Consider the following 12,362-nt stretch of genomic DNA (forward strand, 5'->3'; position numbering starts at 1 on the left):
GACGGGTTCTATATAAGTGCAGGTGCCATATAGTTGCGGAGGTTCCACTTTTTTGGGGCTATATTGCCATATTGGTGCTTATGCCCGAGATGTGCGATCCTGCCACATTTCCTGGAGCGTGGGGGCTATATAGGTGCGGTGGTTCAGTATACATGCCAGTGCTGGATAGGGACGGGTTCTATATAAGTGCAGGTGCCATATAGTTGCGGAGGTTCCACTTTTTTGGGGCTATATTGCCATATTGGTGCTTATGCCCGAGATGTGCGATCCTGCCACATTTCCTGGAGCGTGGGTGCTATATAGGTGCGGTGGTTCAGTATACATGCCAGTGCTGGATAGGGAAGGGTTCTATATAAGTGCAGAAGCCATATAGTTGCGGAGGTTCCACTTTTATGAGGCTATATTGTTATATTGGTGCTTATGCCCAAGATGTGCGATCCTGCCACATTTCCTGGAGCGTGGATGCTATATAGGTGCGGTGGTTCAGTATACATGCCAGTGCTGGATAGGGAAGGGTTCTATATAAGTGCAGGTTCCATATAGTTGAGGAGGTTCCACTTGTTTGGGGCTATATTGCCATATTGGTGCTTATGCCCGAGATGTGCGATCCTGCCACATTTCCTGGAGCGTGGGGGCTATATAGGTGCGGTGGTTCAGTATACATGCCAGTGCTGGATAGGGACGGGTTCTATATAAGTGCAGGTGCCATATAGTTGCGGAGGTTCCACTTTTTTGGGGCTATATTGCCATATTGGTGCTTATGCCCAAGATGTGCGATCCTGCCACATTTCCTGCAGCGTGGATGCTATATAGGTGCGGTGGTTCAGTATACATGCCAGTGCTGGATAGGGAAGGGTTCTATATAAGTGCAGGTGCCATATAGTTGCGGAGGTTCCACTTCTTTGGGGCTATATTGCCATATTGGTGCTTATGCCCAAGATGTGCGATCCTGCCACATTTCCTGGAGCGTGGGGGCTATATAGGTGCGGTGGTTCAGTATACATGCCAGTGCTGGATAGGGACGGGTTCTATATAAGTGCAGGTGCCATATAGTTGCGGAGGTTCCACTTTTTTGGGTCTATATTGCCATATTGGTGCTTACGCCCAAAATATGCGATCCTGCCACATTTCCTGGAGCGTGGATGCTATATAGGTGCGGTGGTTCAGTATACATGCCAGTGCTGGATAGGGAAGGGTTCTATATAAGTGCAGGTGCCATATAGTTGCGGAGGTTCCACTTTTTTGGGGCTATATTGCCATATTGGTGCTCATGCCCAAAATATGCGATCCTGCCACATTTCCTGGAGCGTGGGTGCTATATAGGTGCGGTGGTTCAGTATACATGCCAGTGCTGGATAGGGAAGGGTTCTATATAAGTGCAGGTGCCATATAGTTGCGGAGGTTCCACTTTTTTGGGGCTATATTGCCATATTGGTGCTTATGCCCAAGATGTGCGATCCTGCCACATTTCCTGCAGCGTGGATGCTATATAGGTGCGGTGGTTCAGTATACATGCCAGTGCTGGATAGGGAAGGGTTCTATATAAGTGCAGGTGCCATATAGTTGCGGAGGTTCCACTTCTTTGGGGCTATATTGCCATATTGGTGCTTATGCCCAAGATGTGCGATCCTGCCACATTTCCTGGAGCGTGGGGGCTATATAGGTGCGGTGGTTCAGTATACATGCCAGTGCTGGATAGGGACGGGTTCTATATAAGTGCAGGTGCCATATAGTTGCGGAGGTTCCACTTTTTTGGGTCTATATTGCCATATTGGTGCTTACGCCCAAAATATGCGATCCTGCCACATTTCCTGGAGCGTGGATGCTATATAGGTGCGGTGGTTCAGTATACATGCCAGTGCTGGATAGGGACGGGTTCTATATAAGTGCAGGTGCCATATAGTTGCGGAGGTTCCACTTTTTTGGGGCTATATTGCCATATTGGTGCTTATGCCCGAGATGTGCGATCCTGCCACATTTCCTGGAGCGTGGGTGCTATATAGGTGCGGTGGTTCAGTATACATGCCAGTGCTGGATAGGGAAGGGTTCTATATAAGTGCAGAAGCCATATAGTTGCGGAGGTTCCACTTTTTTGGGGCTATATTGCCATATTGGTGCTTATGCCCAAGATGTGCGATCCTGCCACATTTCCTGCAGCGTGGATGCTATATAGGTGCGGTGGTTCAGTATACATGCCAGTGCTGGATAGGGATGGGTTCTATATAAGTGCAGGTGCCATATAGTTGCGGAGGTTCCACTTCTTTGGGGCTATATTGCCATATTGAAGCTTATGCCCAAAATATGCGATCCTGCCAGATTTCCTGGAGCTTGGGGGCTATATAGGTGCGGTGGTTCAGTATACATGCCAGTGCTGGATAGGGAAGGGTTCTATATAAGTGCAGGTGCCATATAGTTGCGGAGGTTCCACTTTTTTGGGGCTATATTGCCATATTGGTGCTTATGCCCAAAATATACGATCCTGCCACATTTCCTGGAGCGTGGGGGCTATATAGGTGCGGTGGTTCAGTATACATGCCAGTGCTGGATAGGGAAGGGTTCTATATAAGTGCAGGTGCCATATAATTTCGGAGGTTCCTTTTTTTTGGGTCTATATTGCCATATTGGTGCTTATGCTTAAAATATGCGATCCTGCCACATTTCCTGGAGCGTGGATGCTATATAGGTGCGGTGGTTCAGTATACATGCCAGTGCTGGATAGGGAAGGGTTCTATATAAGTGCAGGTGCTATATAGTGTCGGAGGTTCCACTTTTTTAGGGCCTAGAGAGCCATATTGGTGCTTATGCACAAAATATGCGATCCTGCCACATTTCCTGGAGCGTGGATGCTATATAGGTGCGGTGGTTCAGTATACATGCCAGTGCTGGATAGGGAAGGGTTCTATATAAGTGCAGGTGCCATATAGTTGCGGACGTTCCACTTTTTTGGGTCTATATTGCCATATTGGTGCTTATGCCCGAGATCTGCGATCCTGCCACATTTCCTGCAGCGTGGGGGCTATATAGGTGCGGTGGTTCAGTATACATGCCAGTGCTGGATAGGGAAGGGTTCTATATAAGTGCAGGTGCCATATAGTTGCGGAGGTTCCACTTCTTTGGGGCTATATTGCCATATTGGTGCTTATGCCCAAAATATGCGATCCTGCCACATTTCCTGGAGCGTGGGGGCTATATAGGTGCGGTGGTTCAGTATACATGCCAGTGCTGGATAGGGACGGGTTCTATATAAGTGCAGAAGCCATATAGTTGCGGAGGTTCCACTTTTTTGGGGCTATATTGCCATATTGGTGCTTATGCCCAAGATGTGCGATCCTGCCACATTTCCTGGAGCGTGGATGCTATATAGGTGCGGTGGTTCGGTATACATGCCAGTGCTGGATAGGGAAGGGTTCTATATAAGTGCAGGTGCCATATAGTTGCGGAGGTTCCACTTTTTTGGGGCTATATTGCCATATTGGTGCTAATGCCCGAGATGTGCGATCCTGCCACATTTCCTGGAGCGTGGGGGCTATATAGGTGCGGTGGTTCAGTATACATGCCAGTGCTGGATAGGGACGGGTTCTATATAAGTGCAGGTGCCATATAGTTGCGGAGGTTCCACTTTTTTGGGGCTATATTGCCATATTGGTGCTTATGCCCGAGATGTGCGATCCTGCCACATTTCCTGGAGGGTGGGGGCTATATAGGTGCGGTGGTTCAGTATACATGCCAGTGCTGGATAGGGAAGGGTTCTATATAAGTGCAGAAGCCATATAGTTGCGGAGGTTCCACTTTTATGGGGCTATATTGATATATTGGTGCTTATGCCCAAGATGTGCGATCCTGCCACATTTCCTGGAGCGTGGATGCTATATAGGTGCGGTGGTTCAGTATACATGCCAGTGCTGGATAGGGAAGGGTTCTATATAAGTGCAGGTGCCATATAGTTGCGGAGGTTCCACTCCTTTGGGGCTATATTGCCATATTGGTGCTTATGCCCGAGATGTGCGATCCTGCCACATTTCCTGGAGCGTGGGGGCTATATAGGTGCGGTGGTTCAGTATACATGCCAGTGCTGGATAGGGACGGGTTCTATATAAGTGCAGGTGCCATATAGTTGCGGAGGTTCCACTTTTTTGGGTCTATATTGCCATATTGGTGCTTATGCCCGAGATGTGCGATCCTGCCACATTTCCTGGAGCGTGGGGGCTATATAGGTGCGGTGGTTCAGTATACATGCCAGTGCTGGATATGGACGGGTTCTATATAAGTGCAGGTGCCATATAGTTGCGGAGGTTCCACTTTTTTGGGGCTATATTGCCATATTGGTGCTTATGCCCGAGATGTGCGATCCTGCCACATTTCCTGGAGCGTGGGGGCTATATAGGTGCGGTGGTTCAGTATACATGCCAGTGCTGGATAGGGACGGGTTCTATATAAGTGCAGGTGCCATATAGTTGCGGAGGTTCCACTTTTTTGGGGCTATATTGCCATATTGGTGCTTATGCCCAAAATATGCGATCCTGCCACATTTCCTGGAGCGTGGATGCTATATAGGTGCGGTGGTTCAGTATACATGCCAGTGCTGGATAGGGAAGGGTTCTATATAAGTGCAGGTGCCATATAGTTGCGGACGTTCCACTTTTTTGGGGCTATATTGCCATATTGGTGCTTATGCCCGAGATGTGCGATCCTGCCACATTTCCTGCAGCGTGGATGCTATATAGGTGCGGTGGTTCAGTATACATGCCAGTGCTGGATAGGGAAGGGTTCTATATAAGTGCAGGTGCCATATAGTTGCGGAGGTTCCACTTCTTTGGGGCTATATTGCCATATTGGTGCTTATGCCCAAAATATGCGATCCTGCCACATTTCCTGGAGCGTGGGGGCTATATAGGTGCGGTGGTTCAGTATACATGCCAGTGCTGGATAGGGACGGGTTCTATATAAGTGCAGAAGCCATATAGTTGCGGAGGTTCCACTTTTTTGGGGCTATATTGCCATATTGGTGCTTATGCGCGAGATGTGCGATCCTGCCACATTTCCTGGAGCGTGGGGGCTATATAGGTGCGGTGGTTCAGTATACATGCCAGTGCTGGATAGGGACGGGTTCTATATAAGTGCAGGTGCCATATAGTTGCGGAGGTTCCACTTTTTTGGGGCTATATTGCCATATTGGTGCTTATGCCCGAGATGTGCGATCCTGCCACATTTCCTGGAGCGTGGGGGCTATATAGGTGCGGTGGTTCAGTATACATGCCCGTGCAGGATAGGGACGGGTTCTATATAAGTGCAGGTGCCATATAGTTGCGGAGGTTCCACTTTTTTGGGGCTATATTTTGCTTATTGGTGCTTATGCCCAAAATATGCGATCCTGCCACATTTCCTGGAGCGTGGATGCTATATAGGTGCGGTGGTTCGGTATACATGCCAGTGCTGGATAGGGACGGGTTCTATATAAGTGCAGGTGCCATATAGTTGCGGAGGTTCCACTTTTTTGGGGCTATATTGCCATATTGGTGCTTATGCCCGAGATGTGCGATCCTGCCACATTTCCTGGAGCGTGGCGGCTATATAGGTGCGGTGGTTCAGTATACATGCCAGTGCTGGATAGGGACGGGTTCTATATAAGTGCAGGTGCCATATAGTTGCGGAGGTTCCACTTTTTTGGGGCTATATTGCCATATTGGTGCTTATGCCCGAGATGTGCGATCCTGCCACATTTCCTGGAGCGTGGGGGCTATATAGGTGCGGTGGTTCAGTATACATGCCAGTGCTGGATAGGGACGGGTTCTATATAAGTGCAGGTGCCATATAGTTGCAGAGGTTCCACTTTTTTGGGGCTATATTGCCATATTGGTGCTTATGCCCGAGATGTGCGATCCTGCCACATTTCCTGGAGCGTGGGTGCTATATAGGTGCGGTGGTTCAGTATACATGCCAGTGCTGGATAGGGATGGGTTCTATATAAGTGCAGAAGCCATATAGTTGCGGAGGTTCCACTTTTTTGGGGCTATATTGCCATATTGGTGCTTATGCCCGAGATGTGCGATCCTGCCACATTTCCTGGAGCGTGGGTGCTATATAGGTGCGGTGGTTCAGTATACATGCCAGTGCTGGATAGGGAAGGGTTCTATATAAGTGCAGAAGCCATATAGCTGCGGGCTTCCACTTTTTTGGGGCTATATTGCCATATTGGTGCTTATGCCCAAGATGTGCGATCCTGCCACATTTCCTGGAGCGTGGGTGCTATATAGGTGCGGTGGTTCAGTATACATGCCAGTGCTGGATAGGGAAGGGTTCTATATAAGTGCAGGTGCCATATAGTTGCGGAGGTTCCACTTTTTTGGGGCTATATTGCCATATTGGTGCTTATGCCCGAGATGTGCGATCCTGCCACATTTCCTGGAGCGTGGGTGCTATATAGGTGCGGTGGTTCAGTATACATGCCAGTGCTGGATAGGGATGGGTTCTATATAAGTGCAGAAGCCATATAGTTGCGGAGGTTCCACTTTTTTGGGGCTATATTGCCATATTGGTGCTTATGCCCGAGATGTGCGATCCTGCCACATTTCCTGGAGCGTGGGTGCTATATAGGTGCGGTGGTTCAGTATACATGCCAGTGCTGGATAGGGAAGGGTTCTATATAAGTGCAGAAGCCATATAGCTGCGGGCTTCCACTTTTTTGGGGCTATATTGCCATATTGGTGCTTATGCCCAAGATGTGCGATCCTGCCACATTTCCTGGAGCGTGGATGCTATATGGGTGCGGTGGTTCAGTATACATGCCAGTGCTGGATAGGGAAGGGTTCTATATAAGTGCAGAGGCCATATAGTTGCGGAGGTTCCACTTTTTTGGGGCTATATTGCCATATTGGTGCTTATGCCCAAGATGTGCGATCCTGCCACATTTCCTGCAGCGTGGATGCTATATAGGTGCGGTGGTTCAGTATACATGCGAGTGCTGGATAGGGATGGGTTCTATATAAGTGCAGGTGCCATATAGTTGCAGAGGTTCCACTTTTTTGGGGCTATATTGCCATATTGGTGCTTATGTCCGAGATGTGCGATCCTGCCACATTTCCTGGAGCGTGGGTGCTATATAGGTGCGGTGGTTCAGTATACATGCCAGTGCTGGATAGGGAAGGGTTCTATATAAGTGCAAAAGCCATATAGTTGCGGAGGTTCCACTTTTTTGGGGCTATATTGCCATATTGGTGCTTATGCCCAAGATGTGCGATCCTGCCACATTTCCTGGAGCGTGGGTGCTATATAGGTGCGGTGGTTGTGTATACATGCCAGTGCTGGATAGGGACGGGTTCTATATAAGTGCAGGTGCCATATAGTTGCGGAGGTTCCACTTTTTTGGGGCTATATTGCCATATTGGTGCTTATGTCCGAGATGTGCGATCCTGCCACATTTCCTGGAGCGTGGGTGCTATATAGGTGCGGTGGTTCAGTATACATGCCAGTGCTGGATAGGGAAGGGTTCTATATAAGTGCAGAAGCCATATAGTTGCGGAGGTTCCACTTTTTTGGGGCTATATTGCCATATTGGTGCTTATGCCCAAGATGTGCGATCCTGCCACATTTCCTGGAGCGTGGGTGCTATATAGGTGCGGTGGTTCAGTATACATGCCAGTGCTGGATAGGGAAGGGTTCTATATAAGTGCAGGTGCCATATAGTTGCGGAGGTTCCACTTTTTTGGGGCTATATTGCCATATTGGTGCTTATGCCCGAGATGTGCGATCCTGCCACATTTCCTGGAGCGTGGGGGCTATATAGGTGCGGTGATTCAGTATACATGCCAGTGCAGGATAGGGACGGGTTCTATATAAGTGCAGGTGCCATATAGTTGCGGAGGTTCCACTTTTTTGGGGCTATATTGCCATATTGGTGCTTATGCCCAAAATATGCGATCCTGCCACATTTCCTGGAGCGTGGATGCTATATAGGTGCGGTGGTTCGGTATACATGCCAGTGCTGGATAGGGACGGGTTCTATATAAGTGCAGGTGCCATATAGTTGCGGAGGTTCCACTTTTTTGGGGCTATATTGCCATATTGTTGCTTATGCCCGAGATGTGCGATCCTGCCACATTTCCTGGAGCGTGGGGGCTATATAGGTGCGGTGGTTCAGTATATATGCCAGTGCTGGATAGGGACGGGTTCTATATAAGTGCAGGTGCCATATAGTTGCAGAGGTTCCACTTTTTTGGGGCTATATTGCCATATTGGTGCTTATGCCCGAGATGTGCGATCCTGCCACATTTCCTGGAGCGTGGGTGCTATATAGGTGCGGTGGTTCAGTATACATGCCAGTGCTGGATAGGGATGGGTTCTATATAAGTGCAGAAGCCATATAGTTGCGGAGGTTCCACTTTTTTGGGGCTATATTGCCATATTGGTGCTTATGCCCGAGATGTGCGATCCTGCCACATTTCCTGGAGCGTGGGTGCTATATAGGTGCGGTGGTTCAGTATACATGCCAGTGCTGGATAGGGAAGGGTTCTATATAAGTGCAGAAGCCATATAGTTGCGGAGGTTCCACTTTTTTGGGGCTATATTGCCATATTGGTGCTTATGCCCGAGATGTGCGATCCTGCCACATTTCCTGGAGCGTGGGTGCTATATAGGTGCGGTGGTTCAGTATACATGCCAGTGCTGGATAGGGACGGGTTCTATATAAGTGCAGGTGCCATATAGTTGCGGAGGTTCCACTTTTTTGGGGCTATATTGCCATATTGGTGCTTATGCCCGAGATATGCGATCCTGCCACATTTCCTGGAGCGTGGGTGCTATATAGGTGCGGTGGTTCAGTATACATGCCAGTGCTGGATAGGGAAGGGTTCTATATAAGTGCAGAAGCCATATAGTTGCGGAGGTTCCACTTTTTTTGGGCTATATTGCCATATTGGTGCTTATGCCCAAGATGTGCGATCCTGCCACATTTCCTGGAGCGTGGATGCTATATGGGTGCGGTGGTTCAGTATACATGCCAGTGCTGGATAGGGAAGGGTTCTATATAAGTGCAGAAGCCATATAGTTGCGAAGGTTCCACTTTTTTGGGGCTATATTGCCATATTGGTGCTTATGCCCAAGATGTGCGATCCTGCCACATTTCCTGCAGCGTGGATGCTATATAGGTGCGGTGGTTCAGTATACATGCCAGTGCTGGATAGGGATGGGTTCTATATAAGTGCAGGTGCCATATAGTTGCGGAGGTTCCACTTTTTTGGGGCTATATTGCCATATTGGTGCTTATGCCCGAGATGTGCGATCCTGCCACATTTCCTGGAGCGTGGGGGCTATATAGGTGCGGTGGTTCAGTATACATGCCAGTGCTGGATAGGGAAGGGTTCTATATAAATGCAGAAGCCATATAGTTGCGGAGGTTCCACTTTTATGGGGCTATATTGTTATATTGGTGCTTATGCCCAAGATGTGCGATCCTGCCACATTTCCTGGAGCGTGGATGCTATATAGGTGCGGTGGTTCAGTATACATGCCAGTGCTGGATAGGGAAGGGTTCTATATAAGTGCAGGTGCCATATAGTTGCGGAGGTTCCACTTCTTTGGGGCTATATTGCCATATTGGTGCTTATGCCCGAGATGTGCGATCCTGCCACATTTCCTGGAGCGTGGGGGCTATACAGGTGCGGTGGTTCAGTATACATGCCAGTGCTGGATAGGGAAGGGTTCTATATAAGTGCAGGTGCCATATAGTTGCGGAGGTTCCACTTCTTTGGGGCTATATTGCCATATTGGTGCTTATGCCCAAAATATGCGATCCTGCCACATTTCCTGGAGCGTGGGGGCTATATAGGTGCGGTGGTTCAGTATACAAGCCAGTGCTGGATAGGGACGGGTTCTATATAAGTGCAGAAGCCATATAGTTGCGGAGGTTCCACTTTTTTGGGGCTATATTGCCATATTGGTGCTTATGCCCAAGATGTGCGATACTGCCACATTTCCTGGAGCGTGGGGGCTATATAGGTGCGGTGGTTCAGTATACATGCCAGTGCTGGATAGGGACGGGTTCTATATAAGTGCAGAAGCCATATAGTTGCGGAGGTTCCACTTTTTTGGGGCTATATTGCCATATTGGTGCTTATGCCCAAGATGTGCGATACTGCCACATTTCCTGGAGCGTGGATGCTATATGGGTGCGGTGGTTCAGTACACATGCCAGTGCTGGATAGGGAAGGGTTCTATATAAGTGCAGAAGCCATATAGTTGCGGAGGTTCCACTTTTTTGGGGCTATATTGCCATATTGGTGCTTATGCCCGAGATGTGCGATCCTGCCACATTTCCTGGAGCGTGGATGCTATATAGGTGCGGTGGTTCGGTATACATGCCAGTGCTGGATAGGGACGGGTTCTATATAAGTGCAGGTGCCATATAGTTGCGGAGGTTCCACTTTTTTGGGGCTATATTGCCATATTGGTGCTTATGCCCGAGATGTGCGATCCTGCCACATTTCCTGGAGCGTGGGGGCTATATAGGTGCGGTGGTTCAGTATACATGCCAGTGCTGGATAGGGAAGGGTTCTATATAAGTGCAGGTGCCATATAGTTGCGGAGGTTCCACTCCTTTGGGGCTATATTGCCATATTGGTGCTTATGCCCGAGATGTGCGATCCTGCCACATTTCCTGGAGCGTGGGGGCTATATAGGTGCGGTGGTTCAGTATACATGCCAGTGCTGGATAGGGACGGGTTCTATATAAGTGCAGGTGCCATATAGTTGCGGGTGTTCCACTTTTTTGGGGCTATATTGCCATATTGGTGCTTATGCCCGAGATGTGCGATCCTGCCACATTTCCTGGAGCGTGGGGGCTATATAGGTGCGGTGGTTCAGTATACATGCCAGTGCTGGATATGGACGGGTTCTATATAAGTGCAGGTGCCATATAGTTGCGGAGGTTCCACTTTTTTGGGGCTATATTGCCATATTGGTGCTTATGCCCGAGATGTGCGATCCTGCCACATTTCCTGGAGCGTGGGGGCTATATAGGTGCGGTGGTTCAGTATACATGCCAGTGCTGGATAGGGACGGGTTCTATATAAGTGCAGGTGCCATATAGTTGCGGAGGTTCCACTTTTTTGGGGCTATATTGCCATATTGGTGCTTATGCCCAAAATATGCGATCCTGCCACATTTCCTGGAGCGTGGATGCTATATAGGTGCGGTGGTTCAGTATACATGCCAGTGCTGGATAGGGAAGGGTTCTATATAAGTGCAGGTGCCATATAGTTGCGGACGTTCCACTTTTTTGGGGCTATATTGCCATATTGGTGCTTATGCCCGAGATGTGCGATCCTGCCACATTTCCTGTTGCGTGGATGCTATATAGGTGCGGTGGTTCAGTATACATGCCAGTGCTGGATAGGGAAGGGTTCTATATAAGTGCAGGTGCCATATAGTTGCGGAGGTTCCACTTCTTTGGGGCTATATTGCCATATTGGTGCTTATGCCCAAAATATGCGATCCTGCCACATTTCCTGGAGCGTGGGGGCTATATAGGTGCGGTGGTTCAGTATACATGCCAGTGCTGGATAGGGACGGGTTCTATATAAGTGCAGAAGCCATATAGTTGCGGAGGTTCCACTTTTTTGGGGCTATATTGCCATATTGGTGCTTATGCCCGAGATGTGCGATCCTGCCACATTTCCTGGAGCGTGGGGGCTATACAGGTGCGGTGGTTCAGTATACATGCCAGTGCTGGATAGGGACGGGTTCTATATAAGTGCAGGTGCCATATAGTTGCGGAGGTTCCACTTTTTTGGGGCTATATTGCCATATTGGTGCTTATGCCCGAGATGTGCGATCCTGCCACATTTCCTGGAGCGTGGGGGCTATATAGGTGCGGTGGTTCAGTATACATGCCAGTGCTGGATAGGGAAGGGTTCTATATAAGTGCAGAAGCCATATAGTTGCGGAGGTTCCACTTTTATGGGGCTATATTGTTATATTGGTGCTTATGCCCAAGATGTGCGATCCTGCCACATTTCCTGGAGCGTGGATGCTATATAGGTGCGGTGGTTCAGTATACATGCCAGTGCTGGATAGGGAAGGGTTCTATATATGTGCAGGTGCCATATAGTTGCGGAGGTTCCACTCCTTTGGGGCTATATTGCCATATTGGTGCTTATGCCCGAGATGTGCGATCCTGCCACATTTCCTGGAGCGTGGGGGCTATATAGGTGCGGTGGTTCAGTATACATGCCAGTGCTGGATAGGGACGGGTTCTATATAAGTGCAGGTGCCATATAGTTGCGGAGGTTCCACTTTTTTGGGGCTATATTGCCATATTGGTGCTTATGCCCGAGATGTGCGATCCTGCCACATTTCCTGGAGCGTGG

Source organism: Drosophila pseudoobscura, unplaced genomic scaffold (assembly GCF_009870125.1).
Source record: "Drosophila pseudoobscura strain MV-25-SWS-2005 unplaced genomic scaffold, UCI_Dpse_MV25 Unplacedtig00000854, whole genome shotgun sequence".
Lineage (NCBI taxonomy): Eukaryota > Metazoa > Arthropoda > Insecta > Diptera > Drosophilidae > Drosophila > Drosophila pseudoobscura.